This window comes from Equus caballus, chromosome 2, assembly GCF_041296265.1.
Source record: "Equus caballus isolate H_3958 breed thoroughbred chromosome 2, TB-T2T, whole genome shotgun sequence".
Taxonomy (NCBI): Eukaryota; Metazoa; Chordata; class Mammalia; order Perissodactyla; family Equidae; genus Equus; species Equus caballus.
In genome coordinates, this window is record NC_091685.1 from 110,495,418 (window position 1) to 110,509,678 (window position 14,261).

Genomic DNA, 14,261 nt, shown 5'->3' on the forward strand with positions numbered 1-14,261 from the left:
GTCCTTACATTAAATTTATAGAGTTAAGCATCAACTAGAACAATCATTACTCTAGACAGAATTCTAATCAACAAGGAAAAATTTCAGGCAAAGTTAAAATGGAATCTGGTCACCCTAGAGTTCATGAAAGTCAAGAAAAGAAACGTGAGACATATTCAGGCAACTGCCCTAGACTTCAAAAGAGCTGCTGTTTAAAAGTTTTTAAAAAATTAAAACATGCATGATTCTACAACATTAGACTCTAAAATGTGAAGGCAGATCAAGAGGATTAGGAGTGATCACAATGGTTCTGGCAACTGGAAGCAGAGAGTTCAGGCTGCGATGGGATTACACAATGAATCAGAGGCTGTCAGGTAAAATTTTCAAAAAGCTAAAAACAGGATTCTCATATAATTGTAGAATAAATAGATGTCAAAGTCTTAATTAACTCATTAATGAGGGGACCAATAAGAGGAAAAGCTGCTTCAAAGAGCATTTGAAGAATTAGGTATTCACAAACATTTTTAAGAGAGAGATTTAAAATAGTCTTGCTAGTTAGGAACAAAACTGGTTAATGTCCCAGACGGCAATAAAACTATGATCTTTGGATTATCATTTCTACTACACAGAAATATACAAGTTAATATGTAATTTCACATTGTCTAAGCTTTAATCAAATAATAACAAAGTTGACACAAGTGCATTCTCCTCGAGATAAATCATCATTGGGTGGAACAGCTGAACAATGCTATTAACATTAACGTTGCTCCTCTTTTGTCTTATTTCTGTTTTTTGGATAGTTTTTCTTGTAAGAGGTAAGAAAGGCTTCCCAAAGAAGGTCATGTTTAAACTGCAATTAGAAGACAAACAGGAGTTTGCTGTACAAAAGGGCAGGCTGGGAGCATTCCACGCCAAGGGAAAGGCATGCTTGAAGACACAAAAGGAAAAGAAAATGGACTCATAAGTAAGGACAATTATAAGGATGCAAAAACTTGCAAAATGGTGTTAGGAAGGCTAATTAAAGTCTCATCTCCCTGCCAGCAGTCTTGCCCCTTCTGGTTTATTCTCCAGACTTCAGTCAGTGTGATCTTTTTAAAGAGCTCATTGTAAATTTGATCATTTCAGCTGTGGGTTTACAACACTCCAATGTCTCCCCTTTGCTTACTGAAGAAGATCAAGCCCTCATAGGCTAATTCCTAAGTTCTTTATTTGGAATCTTCCTAACCATCTCTCTCCACCTCCCCACTTGGATCCTGGGATCCAGCCTCGCTCAGTCATTTAGTTTCCTTCCATTGCGTCTCATTACTCTCTTTCCTTCTGAAATGCCTTTCTCACCTTGTCTGCCTTTATCAGTAATTCTCAGCCTTGGTTGGCTGCACATTAAAATCATTGGAGAACTTTGAAAACATACTGATGTCCAGATCCTAACTGCAGATCAACTAAATCAGAATTCCTGGGATGGATCGCTATGATCAAACTTTGTAAAGTTGCCCAGGTGATCTGAATGTGCAGCCAAGCTTAAAAATTAATAATATCAAAGGGCAAAGCCAAAAAGTCACTGGCTTATATAAGCTCCTCCTGGTCCCTCAAAGTTCCTCTTAAATATCATGCCCTCCATGAAATACTCCCCAACTGCCTGCTCCTGCCCTGCAGGATTACTTATCCTGCTCTCAATACTCCCACAGCCCTCGGAACGTGCCCCCTTGGAGTCTGCAATGATTTATAAGTAAGTATATCTCAATGACAAGGAATTAAAAACTCCACTATGTCAGAGACTATATGTACTTATTTTTTAATTTCTATCATTTAGTACCATGTCTTACATATAGAAAGAATTATGTTAATGATGAATGAATGAATATATTAGTGATGAATGAAAGGAGAAAAGGAAAATAATTTTTAAAAAGCTTCACAAGAATTGAGGTTTGCAAAAAAGATGCTCATGGTCCAAAAGGGAATAGATCCTCACCTTGAGACTGACAGTGTATAATGACAAGCGATGAGAGAAATTAAGACTCCTCAAGTTCACTCTACAGTCTAATTAGATTGCTACATCAGGATCCTGACACAAATACAGAGCACTTAAAAGGTCCTAAGACTGTCTTTTTAGCTTTTCACTGAAGAAAAAACATACAACAAGAAAGAGCCTTATCATATGTGTACAGCTTGCTGAATTTTCACAAATTAAACACAATTATGCAAGTGGCCTTCAAATCGTTACCAGTATCACAAACTCTCTGGCCCCTCCATGCTCCCTTCCCAGTGCCTATTCACCCCCGAAGTACCACTGTCCTCACTTCTAACACCATAGATTGGTTTTAGCTGTTTCCCTAGTTTATAGAAGGAAGCATCAAGTTTTTAGTATGTATTCTTTTTTTTTTTTTGAGGAAGATTAGCCCTGAGTTAACATCTGCCGCCAATCCTCCTCTTTTTGCTGAGGAAGACTGGCCCTGAGCTAACATCCATGCCCATCTTCCTCTACTTTATATTTGGGACATCTGCCACAGCATGGCTTGCCAAACGGTGCCATGTTCGCACTGGCGAACCCCAGGCCGCCGAAGTGGAATGTGCGCACTTAACTGCTGCATTACCAGGCTGGCCTCTTAGTATGCATTCTTTTGTGGCTTTTTCATTCAACATCACAAGACCTTTCCGTATTGGTGCATACTGTGTAGACCATTCATTGTTATTGTTATATAGTAACCCATTATTTGAATAGAGTACAAATTATTTATCCATTTTACTGTGTATAGACATTGGTTATTTTCTAATTTTTGCCTATTATGAATAGACTGCAATGATATTCTAACACATACCTTTTTGTGATCGTAGGAATGCACGTTTGCTGGGTATATACCTAGGAGTAGAATTACCAGGTCTTGGATATGCATATGCTCACCTTTAGTAGACACTACTAAGCATTTTGCACCAGATTTATTCTTCACCCTGCACTACATGAGAGATCCACTTCCCTCACCAACACCCTACATTTTCCACCATTTTCATCTAGCCTTTTTGGTGGTATCCCTTTGTGGTCTTAGTCTACATATCACAATGTTTAGTACAATTGAGCACCTTTTCATCTGTTTATTGTACACTTGAATATTCTCTTTCATGAAGCTTTTGCCCTGTCTTATTGGGCTGTTGTCTTTTTCTTGCTAATTTGTGAGATTTCCTTATATATTATGAGTACAAGTTCCTTTTTAGATACACATACTACAAGCACATTTTCAGTCTCTGATCATGTCTTTGGATAAACAGTTCTGACTTTTATTATACCCCATCGTGTCACTATTTTCTTCTATGTTAAGGTTATTGATTCCCGTTTCAACAACTTTGTCTACCCGAAAGTCAGAAAGATGTTCATCTATATTTTTCTCCAAATGTTTTATTATTTTATCTTTTACATTTAGATCTACAGTCCATCTGGAATTGGTTTTTGTATATATGGTGTGTGACACACTTTTTGTCACATGGATATCCAATTAATGCAGCATCATTTATTGAAAAGAGCATCCTTTCCCCACTAGACTCCAGGGTTACTTTTGTCATAGACCATTTGACCATACATGTATAGGTCTGTTTCTAGGCTTTCTATTCTATTCCAATGGTCAGTTTGTCCATTCTTATGCCAATATCATACTGTCTCAATTACTTACCATATCTTTATAATAAATCTTTATATAAAATAATGTAAATACTCCAGTTTTATTCCTCTTCAAGTTTGCCCTGGCTCTTATTAGGCTTTGTCTTTTCATGTGAATTTTAGAATCAGTTTATCAAATTCAACTTCTTAAAAAAACCTACTGAAATTTTTGATATTACATTGACTTTATGGATTAGTTTGGGAAGAATTGAAATATTAACAGCGTTGACTCTTCCAACCCACGAACATGGCATTCATTTAGGTCTTCTTTGACTGTTCTCAATAATACTTTAAGGATTTCAATGTAGGGATATTGCATATCTTTTATCGTATTTGTTCCTAGTTTTATATGTTTTTTGTTATCATAGTAAATTATATTTTTGTCCAATGCCCCTAAGACCACTCCCATGTCCAACGATCCTGTAGGTGGACTCACAGGACCCAGCATATGTTCACAGTCATGGCCATGATTTATAACTGCAAAAGGGGACAAAGCAAAATCAGCAAAAGGAAAATGTTCACGGAGCAAAGTCCAGGGAAAACCAAGTGCAGGCTTCCCAGGGTCCTCTTCCAGGAGAGTCTCATAGGACACGCTTGATTCCCCCAGCAATAAGTTGTGACAACACATGCAAAACGTTGTCTACCAGCGAAGTTCATTATAGACCCAGCACCCACCATAGCAAAATTTCAGACCCTCGGAAGGAAAGCAGATGTTCAGAATAAACCCCATTGTTTGCACGGTTCAGGCACAGTGAACAACTCTTACTGGTTAGGGTCATTGGAACCCTCCCGAAATCCAAGTTCCCAGACAACACTAAGGGCCAAGCTTGCAAGCAGGCCGTTTTAGGGATAAGCATTCTCAAGTCTTCTGTGTTAACTCTTTTCTGAACAGTATTTTTTAGAATTTTATTTCCTATTTGGTTTTGGCTGGTATATAGGAAAATAATTGATTTTTACATATTCATATTATATCCAGTGACCTTGCTAAATTCACTTATAAAAGTGTATGTACAGATTCTTCTAGATTTTCTAAGTACACAATAATGTGGCTATTGACTTTGCTTTTAATAGAAATTTTGAATTCCTTCCCCCAGGATGGAAAAAAAATAATACAATGATTTCGTCAAGCTATAATTTTCTGTTGTTACATAACCACAGTGTGAAATGTAGTACAGAAAACAGCCAAATACTTCCTTCCTCTTTCAAATTTACAAAAATGAAGAAGAAAGAGAGGTATAGACATTCCCAAGTTTCAGAAAAGCAAGGAAGCCTATTACAGTATAGTATAATAGTATAAGAATATAATATAATATAGTAGTACAGTACATAGCATAATACATGTTATAATATGCATATGCATAACCATTCAGCATTCCCATTCAGAGACATTTTGGAAAACAATCCTTTAGGTATGGATATATAGTCTTTCTAATTTGGTTTGCAATTGGTGATAAAATTATCTCATCCCAAAACAACTTGAGAAGCTCTGCTCTAGGCGAGAATGGAATGGCAAGCCATTTCTCTCTACATCCTCTTATTGTTAACCCTTTTTACAATCACTTTATTCTTTCTTCATAAATTTTTCTTCACAAAAAGACTTAATGTATATAAGTTCAGACTCCCTTATGCAAGTGTCATACATCTATGCAGCTTAAGCAAAAAGGAAATTTCATTGTTAGAAAAATGGTGTCTTGGGGCCAGCCCAGTGGCGTAGCAGTTAACTTTGCGCACTCTGTTTCAGCGGCCCGGGGTTCGCCGACTCGGATCCTGGGTGCAGACTAACACACCACTCATCAAGCCATGCTGTGGCAGCATCCCACGCACAAAACAGAGAAGGATGGGCACAGATGTTAGCTCAGGGCTAATCTTCCTCACAAAACAAAAAAAAAGGAAAATGAAGTCTCACAAAACCTGTAGATAAAATTGGGGCTGTGGCTCAGGAAGTCCTGATAACTCTCTGGCCATCTTCTCCAGTCTGTCTGCGTAATTTGCTTTCTTCTCTCTCACACTCTATAAAATGCTTTCTTTAGCTCTCTGATGTACATAGCTGAAAATCTGGCCTCAAAAAACTCTTGAACTGTAGTATTTTAGATGGATATCACTTCCTTTGTCTCCCAAATCAGAAAAGATTACAAAAAATATATGTCTTTATCTAGCACAGATTTTATCATCTATGTAGCTTCATTTCATGATGATGATGATGGTAACGGCAGTGGTTAGATTAGAAGTGTATTGCCCCATAATCATTCATGAATCTCAAGGGCCCAATTTAATTGCTGGTACTCTGATCACCAGTATAGGACCACGTCCCACCTCCTCATGACCTCAGCTATTGATGGGAAAAGAAGACCCTTCACAAGATCAAGCTGAGCCCCATCAATTTAAGAACTGAGCACGGCTAATTCTGGACATGGTAGATGCCAAGATCTCCACCTTGATGAGTGCTATGCACTGAACTGTGTCCCCCCTAAAATTCACATGTTAAAGCTCTAACCTCCAAGGTGACTGTATTTGGAATATTGCCTTTAGGAGGTAATTAAGATTAAATAAGGTCATCAGTGTGTGGCCCTGATCTGATAGGATTAGTGGCCTTATAAGAAGAGGAAGAGAGAGAGAGAGATTTCTCTGTCTCTTTCTCTCCATGCACACACACCAAAGAAAGGCATATGCGGACATAGTGAGAAAGCAGTCATCTGCAAGCCAAGGAGAGAGTGCTCACCAAGCACCAAATGGACCAGAACCTTGATCTTGGACTTCTGGCCTCCAGAACAGTGAAAAAAGAAATTTCCATTGTTTAAGCAAGCCAGTCCTGTGGCGTTTTGCTTTGGCAGCCCGGCTGACTGAGAAAGTAGGCATAGACAAAGACCAACAAATCTTCTTTGTAATTCTGTCTAACCCTACTGTCTAACCTTATTCCAGTTTCTGGTCTTTCCCACTTCCTAGCCTAAGTCTGTTGATCTCATCAGTGACCCTATCAGACAACCTTGATTTAGCCTCCCTCAGCATCCCACCCCACAAGCCCATAGAAACAGGAGTCACTCTGAAAAATCCACTCTCTTTTCACAAACTTGTTTTAGTCATCACTGATGAGGATTTTAGGCTGGTTACTTTTAAAACTGCAGATGAGAAGCAGGCTCCAAGGACTGGAATTTGCTTGCTCTTTGAGAGATATTTGCATTTGTGAAGGAAGGGGGGATGACCTTGTAGGGACCTGAAATTGGCCACCCCAGGATATGTCTCTTTGACATCAGGATTGTTTGGGGCTGATTGCTTTTGATAAACTGGGACAGGGAGGGAGGCTCTGGGCAAGGAAACTTGCCCTTGTTAGGACACATTTACATTTGTAAGGTAAATCTCTATCTGTAAAAGGTGCCTCCCTCTCTGTACCAGGAAGAAGAAGAGAGATGACCTTGTCCCTAGAAACTCTTAATGGGGAAGGCAAGAACTAAAGTTGGTTGCTGTCTGGCAATCTCATGTAACTGATTTAGGGTGGTGGCTTCTGACCTTTACTTAATCCAATTTGATTCTTGTCTAAAAGTCATGGGATCACCAAATGACCAGACCCCACCTGCACTGGTACCATTTTAACTTTTTTTTCCATGTTCTTTCCTTTGTCTTGTAAAGAGATGAATCACATACCCATTCCTTATAAAATTAGCCCTAACCTTCAACTCGGGGCAGCAGCGGCTCCTCCTGCCCGTGGGCCCTGTCCCCATGCAACAGCCTGACTGCCCATGGGTCCTGTCCCCGTGCCGGCAGCAGCAGCTCTGACTGCCCGTGGGTCCTGTCCCCGTGCCGGCAGCAGCAGCTCTGACTGCCCATGGGTCCTGTCCCCATGCTATTCCACACTATTCTTTAAATAAAAGAGCACTACTGCCAGATCTTGACAGTCCAAGAAATCTTTCTTTTGACTCCTTGGCTCACCGACCCCGCATCAATCACCAGATTGCTTTTTCTCCTGAGTCCTCCTATCTGGGCACCATTAAATTCCTGAGACCTCTACCTTTTCTCCAGTTTACCATTCTAAGTCTCAGGCCTACAGCCAATCTGTCCACATCTGCTGGACTTCGAGCTCCTGCCCCTGCAAGACCAAGGCAGCTTCTACATGTAGACAGAACTCTTCATAATACCAGTCATGAAGAGCAGATGGAACGCCAGCTCTTACACTGAACGCGAAGGGATCAGCAAAGGAAGAAGGCCAGTCCCCAGACAAGTCCCATTACCGATCCTGGAAAATGTAAGAGGGCTAGCCTGCCACTAGCTTATTGTAGTTTATTTTTCCCCTCATTCTGCCTACCTAAGACCCTTAAACTCCTCACTTTTCACATATCTGTAGGCTAATCCCATGTGAGAAACACTTAGATAAACAAGTGTGACAGCTCTGCTTGAGGCCCAGAAAGAAGGCTCTTTCTAAAAGGGGCCCTTTGGTTGTTTTCCCAGGTAAGATGTTTAAGCGTTGATCCCTGTTGCCTGAATTCCTTTCTCACCACACCCAAGGTCATTTTAATGAAAATTCCAAAGTCCAAGCCAAGAGGATAGAATTGCTCTTAATCCTTCAGCAGTGCAGTCATTTGATCCCTAGACCCGCTGGGGTGATTATTGTGTGTCTGCAGAGAACAGCTAAGCAGACAGAAGAAGGAAGTGGCCACCACTGCAGGGGGCCGGTTTCCTGACCCTTAATTCTGTGTTGATGTGCTGTTGTTACTTCGCAAGACTCAAGGGCCTATAGTCCGCCCAGCAACCTTTCTCCTTATCACCTCAAGAAAATGTTGACTGACATAGTTATTCCTCCCCTTTCAGAGAAGATCACAAATCCATTGATATTTTGTTAATGTTGTTTATTTTATTGAGAAAATGGAATCAGAACTATTTCCTGGTTTTCTCATGCCCAGAGGAGGCTAAGGCTGACGTGAAACATGAAATTATACTTCTCAACACCCTGATATCTGTGACCTAGCATTTCACTGGAATGTTGAAAAACCCTGTTGTAAAAGGAAATGGAAAATGAAAGAAACAACTAGGGTGCTTTTGTATTTTTTTAATTTGTTTTTATTTTCCTTCTAACTTCCTGAGTGATGGAGGAATGTAAAGGCTGACGACCAAATGTCTGGGATGTTCTGGGACCTCTGTCCCCTGAGCCAGATAGGCGTACATTCCCCAGTGCTGCAAAGACTAATCACCAGCCTGGGTCTTTCCGAACTCATGACCAGACTGAGCGGCAGCCCCCAGCTTCCTGTCACGCTGAACTCTGGAAGTCACTGATTGCCGTCCTGGCCAACCTGCCGCCAGCCTCCAGCAAACCCGCCAAAGTCATCTGCTTTGGTATTTTCTTGCCTCTGAGATTAAAGGGGCAGATGCTTCCCAATAACTCGAGCGGAAGGCAGTTGGGGGAGCTCTGCTTCAGGGTGAAAAGCAGACTCTTTTCTTTTCAGGCCCTCGAGGCAAACATGACTAGGGAGTACCCCTCTCAACAGAAGAAACGTGCCTTCTGAGTTTACTAACACTCAGGTTTAAAAAGATTGGAAGCTTGAAGAGACTTTTGGAAACTGAACATCTAAGTCAAGATAAAATTTGAAGAATGAGCATTATAAATAATGTCTTTAACTTTCTCATTTTTCCTACCAAACACAAAAGTGCTTAGGGAAAATAAAAGTGAATCTGATGATTTTTCTCACAAGAATGGTACCATGTCAACCTATGTTCTGTACCCTCTTTCTCTTCCTCCATCCCCCCAAATTTGCTCCCACTGGTACTGTTCAGACAGAAAGGGAGGCGAGGAGCGAAGAGGCAGCCTGTGGCTGTAGCAGCCCCTCTAGGCTGGGGGCATGTGGCGCTCCTGCCATTCCTCAGGACTGGGCCACCGACAGCCCCTGGACTTTGACTCTCAAAAGGCACAGTACAACACAACAGTTTAATTCAAGCTGCTATGGACAGTATGTTTGAACTCCTGGATTTACTTAGAAATACTCCTAACTTCCTTAAAGAAAGTGAGAATTTTTAGATTTTCTTCTCATTCTTGCAGAAAAAAAGGACAAGTTAAAGAAAATCAATGTTATTTAAGTCTGCCAAGAACACAAAAGATCCCTATCCCAGAAGACCCTCTATACCTCGCTGCCTGTCCCCTTGCCTCAGCCTGCCCCTGTGCATGCACACGGAACCATGAAGCCACTTCAATCATGCCACTGCTACAGTCTTCTGACTTTTTCAGGAAACCCGAAATAATCCTCTCCATCTAATTGTTGGCCCCATACACAACCTCCTAAGTAAACCAATAAATGTTTGAACATTCCTTGCAGTTTTTAATCCCACGTTAACTTCTCTGGTCCGCCAAACACCCTGAGAGATGTGATTTGACTTTCCCGGTTCCTCAGAGAGGGAACTGAGGTTCAAGAAGGCAAGAAAAATAAGGAAATGGAGTAAAGATTGGAACCCAGGGCTTCTGGCTCTGAATCTTCAGTCAGATTGTAGTCTTATATCTGTGGTCACTCACAGGCCATTTGGCCTTGGGTACATTGGATCAAGTATCTAGGTGTAGATTCCTTTATTGCCAAAAAGATGAGAAGAAGGAAGCAGAGGACGGTTGAGCCAGCTGATGTTTATGGTCTCTTAATTTCTACAGTTCCATAAATTCAAGAGCTTTCTCAGGATGCCTGACTGGCCCTGGCCTCTTCCCAGGTTTCTTGAGAGTAATCAATAACGACTTTTTGCCTCTTCTTTGTGTAAGCAAGTAATCAGCTGAAGTTGCCACAACTTTTGAGAGTTCCATCAAACTGGCAAATTCCCATCAAACGGGAAGGCTGTTGCCCTTCTCAAAATCCCTGCAGATCTATGTGGCTTATGCCCACTGAAATCTAGACTCTACTCTAACCACTAGCAGCTGTTATTTCCATTTTTCCAATGAAGACTCAGATGTAAGCCACCGTCCCCTCTCTTCAATTCCTCCCCTACCCCCACCAGACACCACTCACTGAAAGCATTGGATCACCTACCTAGCAGATTTCACTGAAGCTGAAGCTCACCAAAGAGGTGCCATCACAGCACTTTAGATCAATACGCATTATGACATAGCCTCTTCTTAAAAGTACTCTGCCACCCTAGCCCACACCACATTCTCATTGGCTGGTATGTCGCAGGCAACCCCTTGCCAGCTGTCTTGATGCTCACACTCTCTAGCACCACCACAGTCAGGGGAGGGGGAATGGAGGGCTGGCCTTTTCATTCAAAGGACACAACAAGATTTTCTAAATAAAAATCCATCACCTCCAGTGAGTGCTTCCCTCCTTTTGGGTCAGATGTAGCTGTAATCAGCTGTGTTTTAAAATGCATGCTTTTTCTCTTTGCCACACTGATGTCAACCAACGTGGTAGAGTGGAGAGAGCACTCGGATTGCAGCCCAATCCTCTTTTCACATCTGGGTCTCACTTTCCCTGTCTGAAGGAGAAGGGGCTCAGAAAAGAATGAATTCTTAACTTTTTTTGGAAGAGGAATTCTTATGAATTTCTACCAAACTTGAGCGTGTTGGAGAGGGGAGGGAAGAATGCAATGCAGGCCATGGGCTGCAGGTGACCGCACAGCTGCTGAGATCAAGGACAGGGCGAAGCAGAAGGAGCCCACTAGCTCAGCAAAAGGAAGCGAGAGGTGCTAATGCCCTGGACCGAAGGCAGCTGACCTGGTCCTAATCCTAGCTCTGCATCACTTTTAGAAGCGTTGATTTTAGTCAAATTGCCTGACCTGTTAAGATCTCATTTTACTCATCCGTGTGAAAATGTGTAATCTCTGCTGCTTCTATCTCACAGGGTTTATATGCAACTGAAATGAGGTAATGTGTGTGAAATTATATAAAATATTATCCAAAATTGATAACATTGACTAGGAGCTGGCAGTCACTCCCACTTCACTGGCCAGCAACATCAAGGAGCTACCCAGTGTAGACGGTTCATCCAGTGTAGATTTCGTTAAATGGATCACAAATCCTACTTACCGGGATTGTCTTCTATCAATTTTATGTCAGTTTTCTAAAACATAAACATCTTAGAAAATATAGATAGTCATATATAATGCCGGTGGGTGAAATCTGATTGCAATTGTCATTTGTGGTGAAATATTGACACAGGTAGGCTGTGTCAGTGTCATATTTGAAACATACGTTTTTATGAAACTCATAGGAGGGAATAGAGGAAGAAACGTAGTATTCCTCCTCTATATTTTATTTTCGAAGAACACAAAATTTGGAGTATTTCATTATTATTATGGTATTATTACTATTTTTATTGTCCTGTTTATCATTATTATTGTGGTATATGGATTATTTCCCTTTCTAGCCATTAACCTAGATAATCTAAAGCCTCATCCTTTAAGATCAAAGGAAGATTTATGAGATATTGAAAAATCATTGTAATTTATTATATTAATTTGTGCTATCAGTTGCATCATTCAGAAGTTGTACAAATTGAATTCACAAATATCAGAGCTTTGACAGATCAAGAAATAGAAATTAGGTTTTGAACATAGAGGTTTCAGGGAAGAGAATAATAGGATTAAGATTCAAACCGTGGTCAAATTAAAAAATAAATATTCTCCGCACAATAATTTATTTCCTTCAAGTTCAAGGGACTATGAATATTGTTAACTACATATACCATGCTGCATTTCAGCATTATTTACTTCACTTTTTAAATACAGATTATGTGGGCTTTTTACTGGAATTATAAAATTTCTACATGATTACAAATGATAAATAAAGAGAATAAAATCTACCCCTGAGAGGTAACCACTGTGTAAGTTCCTGGACTGAAGGAAAGGCCCTTGAACACTTGGAGCTTACACCATTCAAAACTACCTTGGAGGAAAATGGCTTCAACCAGTGTCATCTCTTCCTCCTCGTTCCCTTTCAGTTGCTCTGGATTTGAGAGCTCGCCTTATGGAGCGGGGCTGAAGTCAGGCACGGCCCCACCCAGGAGGATGGAAGCAGGGCCCACAGCACTAACCAAAAGCACAGCTGGAGGAAGCCTGGCCCTTCCTTGGACCTCTGCTGAAAGAAGTGGTCTCTCACACTGAGTGGCACCAAACACACCCAGGCAGACGCTCATTTTATGAAATACAAGCGCAGAGTGAACAAAGAATGTTGCAAATCACTCAGCCTGGATAACTGCTGCCCCAGCAACTCTGCACTGCTTGTGAAGGCTGCTCCGCATTCCAGAAAACCAAAAAGAGAGCCCTGATAAGATAACCAGGTAATTAATGAGGCAATTTCCCCTTCCTGCTCACATGCTCTTTTTATTTTTTAATATAAATTCTCATCATGTTAAGTAATAATACACTCTTTTCCTGTAACCTTTAAGAACTTGGCCAAATGGAGGAGTACAAACATGTTATTCACACTTTTTGTGTCTATTTTTTCAGTTTTTAGCCTATACACACACAAAAAAAGTCTTATACATATATTCAACCTTTTTGGGTTTTTGGGTTTTTCTTTGCTTTTTTTTTTTCTTTTTTACAGAAACGATTTCATCTTCTAGTTTTAATCAGCTCTTTTTTCAGTTACATAAAGTGGACATTTTCCATGGTGTCAAATATTCATTTACTATAATGAATTTTTAAACAATTTTAGCAGCAGAATTATTTTCTCAGTAAAATTGTATGTGGACCTCAATGTATAAAAAAATCAATAAAAGCTTAGCTATATTAAAATAACGTGATGGCGATGGCCTACACCTCACTTACGCCGTCCCACCCCTTCCACCCACTCAAACTGCCCAGGGAAGACAACAGAACGTAGGTCAAGAAAACCTCTTCTGCTGCATCGTTTGAATGAACATATGGCATTACATATCGCTTACTGCTCAATTAAAAAACATTCTTGTACATTTTTTAACCTCTTTAGGTAAATTACTTAGACGGTCAGAAGAGAAATCATTAGGCTCAGAATTCCCTATCAGGCAAAATCATTAATGACTACCTGGCAAGGGTCAGGCATGATGTAAAAACACTTTCCCTGCCAATCTGTTTCACTCCGGATCCTGAGCTAAAGTATTTTTACAATTTGAGATTCTGAACCTTGTCAGAGAATTCACGTATGCCAAATTGTTATGTAATCATTGAAATAACAAGGCTTTGGAAGCACTAAGGAGATAAATAGAGCAATTTGAGCTTTTTTCTGGTCTGAGCAGGAAAATCTATCTTTGAATTACCTGTATGGCCACACAGAGCATAATTTCCCAATGATACTGTTACTCAGCATATTCTCTCCAGTGGCAGCCTGGCCTCCATCCTGGTCATAATTCCACTTGAAAATAATGAGCATCATAAAGAACAGTGGGTCCCCTACAGAGCATCTTAGTTTAAGAGTCTGACTAACTGATTGAGTATGACCAAGTTTCACCAGCACTCTAAAGTGTAAAGATAGCGTCATGTTCTAAAGAGACTTTTCTGATAGACTATTGGTACATTTCAGTAGGCTAAGAATTCAGAAGATTGGTGCCACAGATGTCAGAGACTGACACCAGTTGATGGAAAAGAACATGGCACCCTTGTGTTCTAATAAGTGGTTAACTTGTGGTAAGTAGAATTTGCTGGGCTTCTTTGAAATATGACCAAACATGCTGCCCACCCTTTATGGGCAGAACCTCTAACATTT

General features: G+C 40.5%; 1 long non-coding RNA gene across 4 annotated transcripts in view; it reads right to left on the reverse strand.

The window, feature by feature from the left end:
- The window catches only part of LOC106782887 (uncharacterized), a 138,613-nt gene that overhangs the window by 36,367 nt on the left and 87,985 nt on the right, over positions 1 to 14,261 (reverse strand). The window lies entirely within an intron of this gene.